Source organism: Anomalospiza imberbis, chromosome 1 (assembly GCF_031753505.1).
Source record: "Anomalospiza imberbis isolate Cuckoo-Finch-1a 21T00152 chromosome 1, ASM3175350v1, whole genome shotgun sequence".
Classification (NCBI taxonomy): domain Eukaryota; kingdom Metazoa; phylum Chordata; class Aves; order Passeriformes; family Viduidae; genus Anomalospiza; species Anomalospiza imberbis.
In genome coordinates, this window is record NC_089681.1 from 78,446,248 (window position 1) to 78,453,882 (window position 7,635).

At 36.2% G+C, this 7,635-nt stretch overlaps 1 long non-coding RNA gene across 1 annotated transcript; it reads left to right on the forward strand.

Moving 5' to 3' along the window:
* The first annotated feature begins 823 nt into the window (after positions 1-823).
* Positions 824-7,400, forward strand: LOC137480222 (uncharacterized). The gene is made up of 3 exons (XR_011002757.1): positions 824-1,052; positions 2,617-2,732; positions 7,111-7,400. It is a non-coding gene; the product is annotated as an uncharacterized lncRNA (long non-coding RNA).
* Positions 7,401-7,635: the final 235 nt, after the last annotated feature.

A 7,635-nucleotide genomic window follows, 5' to 3' on the forward strand; every position in this document is an offset into this window, starting at 1 on the left:
CAGGGTATGCAGGTATCTCCAGAGCTCTGATAAACCAAGTCAGCAAATAGGAACTATAATATGAAGAAAAAAAAAAAAAAAAAAAAAAAAAAAAAACAACAAAAAAACAAACAGAAAACCCAGGGGGAAAAAAAAACTCAACCCAAACACAAAATATTCACTGTGAAATTCAGGGTAAATCAGACCTACTTAGAGAATTGTACTGTAGACATGCTGAATCTGTCAGGGTTTTTCCAGTAAGCCAAATCAAAATTCTCCAAGCTGATGGAGAAGTACTTGAATATCACATAGTGATGCTAACTTTCATGTTGACAACTTAAGAAGAAAATTGATTGCAGATATTATTCTCCAAAAAAGTCTATTATCATGGTTTAAATAAAAACAAATCTTTGCCTTACAGCATCTCTGACTTTTGGCTATCCTTTCACCTTATGTTTGCTATCTATAAGCACAACAAATACAGCAAATTGTCTGAAAGTTTATTCATTTCAGAGAAGCTCATACCTTCAATGAATATATTCCTAATTGTTTCTACACTCCTTTGGAACTGCCAGCAGTAATTGCCACAAAAATTCCAGTCATCCTCTCACTATAATATTATATTGAAAGACCATGCATCTATGCATCTATTCAAGATAATGGGATTCATGCATGTCATACTTTGCAAAGTAAATGAAGCAAGAAAGAGAAACAAGTAAAAAAGTCCCAAAAGATTAATTCTGAATGAAAACAGCAATTGTTACATATTTTAGATTTAAGTGTACGAATTTTAGATCAGACTGTGTCAAGTTTTCTCAGGTTTAAAAGCCATTGCAATGTTCATTTTGCATGTATCTGTAAAAATTTAAAAATAAAATTACACTGTAGCATGTTTTCAGCACTCTTTAATCCTCTTTGGTTTTGCTTATCAACAACCATCATCTTTGATCATTCAACTATGTGATGTTTGCTGTCAGGTGTACTGTTTATTTCCAAAGGAAGAACATGAAGGCTCACAAAATGAGCAGAAGCTTAATGTCATCAACTGCACCTGACATATAAAAAGCCAAAAGGTAAGAAATAATACGGTGGGGAGCTTTCAGTGTAGCCAAACCTGAAGGCCTGGCTAGGGCATTCTGAGCTCAGTATTGCATTTGACTGATAAATTCTGATCTTGTTAGAAGATTATGTTGGTATGCACAGACATGTCTTCTCTGATTTTTGTTTAATACTTTTTTAAAAATAATGACATGATACTAATAAAATACTAATAAAGCTTCTGATTAAACAATAGTTCCTAGTTTTCAGCAGAAGAAAATCCCCCTACCACCCTGACCTTTAAATACTGTTTGTGAGACAGATAAGCTACCAGTCTGCAAAAAGCTAAGTGTTTGGATTTTCTTAAAGGGCCAAGGTACAATATCTTAAATTCAAGTTAATTAATTTAATAAAGATCATAGAGAAGCTTCAATTGGAATTGAACTCAAGCAGGTTTTGTTCTAAAGAATGCACCTCTTACCGTTTTCAGCACAGTTTGGGTTACTGTGCTGAAAATTTGGTAATATCCATGCCAGATATGATGACCCATATGTTGAAGATTTTGTTCCACACCAAGTACTCATAATGATTCAAAGAAAGAAAAAGAACTTCCCTGTGCTTGGTAAACATTAAGATAAAACTAAGTTCTGACTAAAGTTATACTAAAAGTTCCCTAATATGACATTAATCAAAATTTAGGTGTCAGCAAAGGTAGGAAGCAGTCTTTATCATCATGTTAACTAAGTGGCAGGCAAACCTGCCTGGAAATGTAATCCAACCACACAGGAAATCTCTTTCTTATGCTTGGAAATGTGAAGATTTTATCTCCTGTTCCTGAGGGGATTATCTTATCTAAGGATGTACCCTCAGTAATATAAAGAATTAATCCTCTAATGCTACAGACTTTGTGTTAGTCATAGCTTGTAGCAATGAATGCCAGAAAATAATTAGTATTGTGTAAAGAAATTAAATATTTAGCTTTTTTAAAATTAATTGCTTTCTATTTCATTAGTACCCTTGTAAATGTGTTGTGCAACAGTTAGCAAGAATCTCAATGTGTAAGCTACTCTTTATATAAACAGTTCTCATTTTCAAAAAGCCCTATTAGTTACTGGTATTCATAAGACTTAAAAAAAAAATTGAATTAGAGAGTCCACATAAATACTTAAACGTTTCATTATGTGTACACAATTCTCATTGACTCTGGGCTGTTTTACTATTGGGACATTTTATCACATGACAAGGGGCAAGTTTTTTGTTTTCTCCTATCTGAGAAGTATATTTAATGTCCAAATACAGAACAGCTGGAGGGTAACTGTGACTCAACATTTTGAAATAGGTCATTCACAAGATCTGCAGTTGAAGTACTGTGCTCAAAAGGGAATGTAAGAAAACTGATTGTCTGGTATTGGGAATTCATCTCCTTCTTAGTATTTCAGTATCTACTCTGTATGAATCTGTATGTGAGAGAGCTGCTTCAGTTTTTCAGTCAATAGAATGAAATTCATAGTTTTAGGCCATGAATCTTATAACCTCTTTCAAACATTTTCTTTAGATTAAGATCAATTGTGCACTTTGAGCATCTGTTTCTTTTCACAGATTCTAAAGTTTACCTGCATAGTTCAGAAGTGAACATTTGATCCAGTGCACCTCTCAGTTTAAAGCCACCTCACAAGTTAAAGCTGCATGTGTGTGCATAGCTGAAACCAGGACAGGTATAAAAGCTATTTTTATTTCAATCTCATCTGTACAAACAAGTCTCAAAATTACATCAACTAGTTATAGGATCATTTCCAGTGAAGGATGTATCCGTGTTCACAATACCTGCAAATTACACAATATGTTAATTAAATTTCTGAACAGCCTGTTGCAGTGAGTTGACACTGGCCCAATACCAGGCACACACCAAAGCCTCTCACCCACTCTTCTGCAGCTGGACAGAGGAGAGAAAATTTAATGGAGAGTTCATGGGTTGAGATAAGGACGAGGAGAAATTCCTCATCAAATACCCTCACAGGCAAAACAGGCTTAACTTTGAGATATACATTGAATTTATTACACTAACAAAATTAGAACAGGATAATAAGTAAAATAAGCCCTCAACAACACCTTCTCCCCACTCCTCCCTCCTTCCCAGTCCTATCTCCTACTGCAGCAGCGCAAGGAGACAGGGAATGAGGGTTTTGGTCAGTTCATCACCCAAGATTTTCTCCTGCTGCTCGAGGAGAGGAATCCTTTCCTTGCTGCACCGTGGGGTCCCTCCCACAGGAGACAGTTCTCTAGGAATTTATCTGACATGGCTCTGTCTCACAAGCAGCAGCTCCCTGCAAACTGCTACAACATGCATCCCTCCCACAGGCACAAAGTCCTCCCAAAACTGCTGTGGCATGAGTCACTCTTCCACAGAGTGCAGTCCTTCAAGGACAGGTTGCTCCAGCCTGGAAGCAGGGCCCCTCTCTCCACAGGTTTCCCAAGGGCTCACAGCCTCCTCTCAGGCATCCACCTGCTCAGGTGTGGAGCTCCTCCACAGGCTGCGGGTGGATCTCTGCATCCCCATGGTCCTTCATGGGCTGCAGGGGCACAGCTGCTTCACCATGGTCTGCACCATGGGCTGCAGGGGAATCCCAGATCTGGTGCCTGGAGCACCTCCTGTCCTCCTTCTTCACTGACTTTGGTGTCTCCATATTGTTCTCCTTATATGTTCTCACTCAGCTATTCTCTGGCCACAATTAAAACTGCGCAACAACTTTTTGTTTAGATTTCTTCTTAAATATGTTACCACAGAGATGTGCCACCATTCCTAACTGGCCAGGTGCACATCCATCTTAGGAGCCACCAGGGATTGGATCTGCAGGACATGGAAGAAGCTTATAGCAGCTTCTCACAGAAGCTATCCCTGTAGCTCCCTCCACCACTACAAAAACCAGGCCAGGCAAAACCAATACACTTGTATTCATCCTTGCTTATTTTTAAACAGTAGGAGAAGACAGTTATACAATTCTGACACTTAAAATTTATAAAATTGTAGCAGCACTTACAGAAGTTGATGACTCTTACATGATTCATCCTGTTACACCACGCTTTCTCAATACAGAACTCATAACAGAAGCCTATTGTATATAGCACTTTGATTCCTCATTAAGCCAGGTTAACTGATATCTGAGAAACAGCAGGGCACCTTAAAATTGCTATGGTAGCTGATGCCTCTGATGCCAATGTCTGATATCTACAACTCCCATAACACAGTGTCTTAGCAGACATGACTTTAAAGAACTGCTGTGGGCTTTGGTAACTCACAGAACAAAAGGATTGGTAGTCTGAAGGAGAGCGAATTCAAATGTTTTTTTAATATCCTAGTAGCATAAATAATGATAGATTGTAGGAGCTATGAGTTGATGTAATCAACACCATGCAGCAGGAAAACAAAAAAATACATCTAGGCTCAGTATTACAATGCCCATGATGAATATTCTGACAAAACCTATCACTAATAGTATTCTCTAAACTGAGGTGGAAAAAACTAATAAGGTTATTATATCAGAAAAAGAAAATTGTGAAGGCTGAAGGCAATAATGAACATTCTTTAACTGGAAGCAAAGACAAAGGAAATACCAACTGTTGCACTGAAAATTGCTGAGATTCACTCTTGATTTACTAACAGCTGGAATCTCTAATTATCTTAATATAATGAGGCACCTTAATCTTCACTAAAGTATGTTTCAAAAATCTATCCAATGATTTTTCTTCATCAGAAAAATGCAGTTAAACATAATCTGTCAACAGTGTGTGCAGTCTGATTAAATTCTGTTCTTGGCTCTAGCCACTTAGTTTCACCTGTTGTGGTGACCTAAATATTTCTGCACTGCAAATTTAATTTAAAGTGCAGCTAAAAAAAATGCCATTTATTTTACAAATTTTATTTAAGGATGTGGGGTTTCTATAAAAGAAAACTCAAAACAAACAAACCTTTCCCCCCCACACAAAAAAACCCCAACTATAGAGCAAGCACACAATTTAACATTTCTATTTTCCATTGAGTTATTGCAATTGCACACTTAAAAGACAGGAAATGCTTCTGAAAAGCCATTTTCAACACAAACAATAGGCATCTTGCTCCCAAACTTCCCATTTTGAGTATGCATTCTGTAATGATATCCCCTATTAAGACTGGAAAAATTGTCTGTATGCTTACAGTTGACATACTGGAGAGTTTTGCTTGTCACAAGAATTTCCTTTTCAGAAGGATTTTCCATGTCAGAAAGAAGTAGACTTTTCTCAGATATTTGTGTTTTTGTATAGGAATAGGTCCAAACAGAACTTGGTACTTCAATTTAAGAAATAAACAGAAACATAAATTACATTGGGAAAAAAAAAACCAGAACCAAACCCAGGATGGAATCCAGAGGAGAAATGGGTTTAGGTTCTAACATTCTTCATGTCTGAAAATTTGGAGGTCATAACCCTAAATCTTTGAAATGCATTATGAAAACATTAAAAAGCTGAATATTCCTATTAGTTTATTTTCTCTAGATTTAAATATCCTTGTTATATTTGTTGAGCTCATTTTGAAGTTATCCTTAGTTTAGCTGTCACTATTTGGGATTTCCTTTAAAAACAAGGTATTATAAAGCAGAACTCGCTAAACTAGCCTTGGGAGACATTTTTTTAAACTGTTTGAAAAGTCATTTGGGGGATATATAGTCAATCCTATCTTCATTTTTGCTAATTCCTTCAGAAAACTTTTAAGAGCAGGAGGCCTGGATGTCTTCTTAAAAAAATCCATTTTCAAACAGACTATACAGATCCAGATGCTGACAAATTAATATTGTTTTTTACTTAACTGGTTTAATACTGATGTCAGGCTAATAGATGTGTACTTTACTATATCTCTTTCTAGAACATTTTTTTTTAAAGTCAGTGCTACATTTTCTACCCTAGCGTGGTAGCAAGGAAACTGATAAACTCCTGTTTAAAAATACCATTAGTAATTTATCTGCTCTAAGTTCTGTTAGAAAGTAAATACCATTTCAGTCTTGCTGACTTGTGAGTCTTCATGCTATCAACTTGTGCCATATCCTCCACAATTTCAGACTTATCCTCTGCTGAGCTATCTGCTATGATGAGTTCTAGCATGTGAATTGCTGTAATTCTTTCATAGTGTAACCTTTGGAACAATTTTAGCTTTTCTGTACAGGTCTTGCCTTCTCTAAGCACTCTTTAACAACCTGATCTGCAACTAAATGAGCAGACTTGCTAAATATTTTTTTTTATTTTTCTGTCTGAAGAAGGTATTGCTGTTTATTGCTGTTGATTCCTATGTCAATTGCTTTTCAAAATCTTTTGGATTAATTTAATTTTCTTTTTTTTGCCATGGTCCCTCATATGTTCCACTTTCATTCTGAAAAATCTTTCTTCACCTTTTTATAGATATGAGACATTTTCTTATGTTTAAAGATTTTTCTTATCTTTTGGCTTGAACACCTTTTTTTTTAATCATTAGTGCTGCACATTTTTGGAAGGTATCCTTCAATAATGGCAACAAAACAGATAAGAATTTAATCCCCTTGGCTTTTTTCATCAGTTTCTTCCTGAAAAGTGTCTTTTTACACACTACTTTTCAATGAATCTACTGGCTTTTGTAAGTTCTGTGAGGATGCCAAATATGATGACGATCATTGTTAAATGGTTACTACTCATCAATAAAATCTTTACCAAGACCCTGGACAATGCCTGGCACCAAATCACAGATCACACCTCCTCGTGCAGGCTCCCTGTGCAGCTGTTCAATGAAACAAGTAATGAGCAAATTTTAAAATTTTTCCACTGTATGGCACCCTGGTGTTATGTTTGCCGCATGTACATGGCAGTGGAAGAGGGAATGGGAGAAAGTGGAGTGTCCCACCATGCTTTAATTTCTCTTTCTGCCCCTTTATGTGTCTTGGCATATGGTGATAAATGACAGTCTGAAGACTCTCTGCAGAATCTGCATTACTTGCTAGGATGGTTAGTTTATTTGATTTGATTCTAGCTCTCTTTAACTTACACCACTAATCTGTAAGACAAAAATGTCTTACTGTGATTATTTTTTTATAGTTCAGTGTGAAAATGACAGACTGTGATCCTCCCAGAGGTCTGCTGCTGAAGAATATGTTAGAGACATCATGTATGGCTAGACATTCCATCTTGCTTCTTTGTCACATTTCTCTCTCAAAATTAGGTGACACACAAAGTAAATGTCAAACAGAGAATAAACCAGATTATTTTCCTATATTGAACATGGCAAGGGTCCTGTCTAGGATACGTTACATAATATTAAGGATGAAGTTGTGGTTTTAAATGTCAAGAAGGAAAATTGAAGTTAGCTTTTTAACTGTAATATCTGGGAAAAAAACAAACCATGAAACCTGGTAGTAAAGACTTTATTTAGTAGTAATGTCTTTTTCTCTTTTTTGATTACTTTACTTATTACTTTAGGGCTATTTTTGTGGATGACAGTCATCAGCTGTTAGTTCTACAAATCACAGTCTGTCATGGTCTTTTTCTTTGCATTTCTTACATGCCTCCAATTTTTCAGGCAACTGAACAGAAAAAAAGTGGCATAGTTCTCTGCTAGTGTTC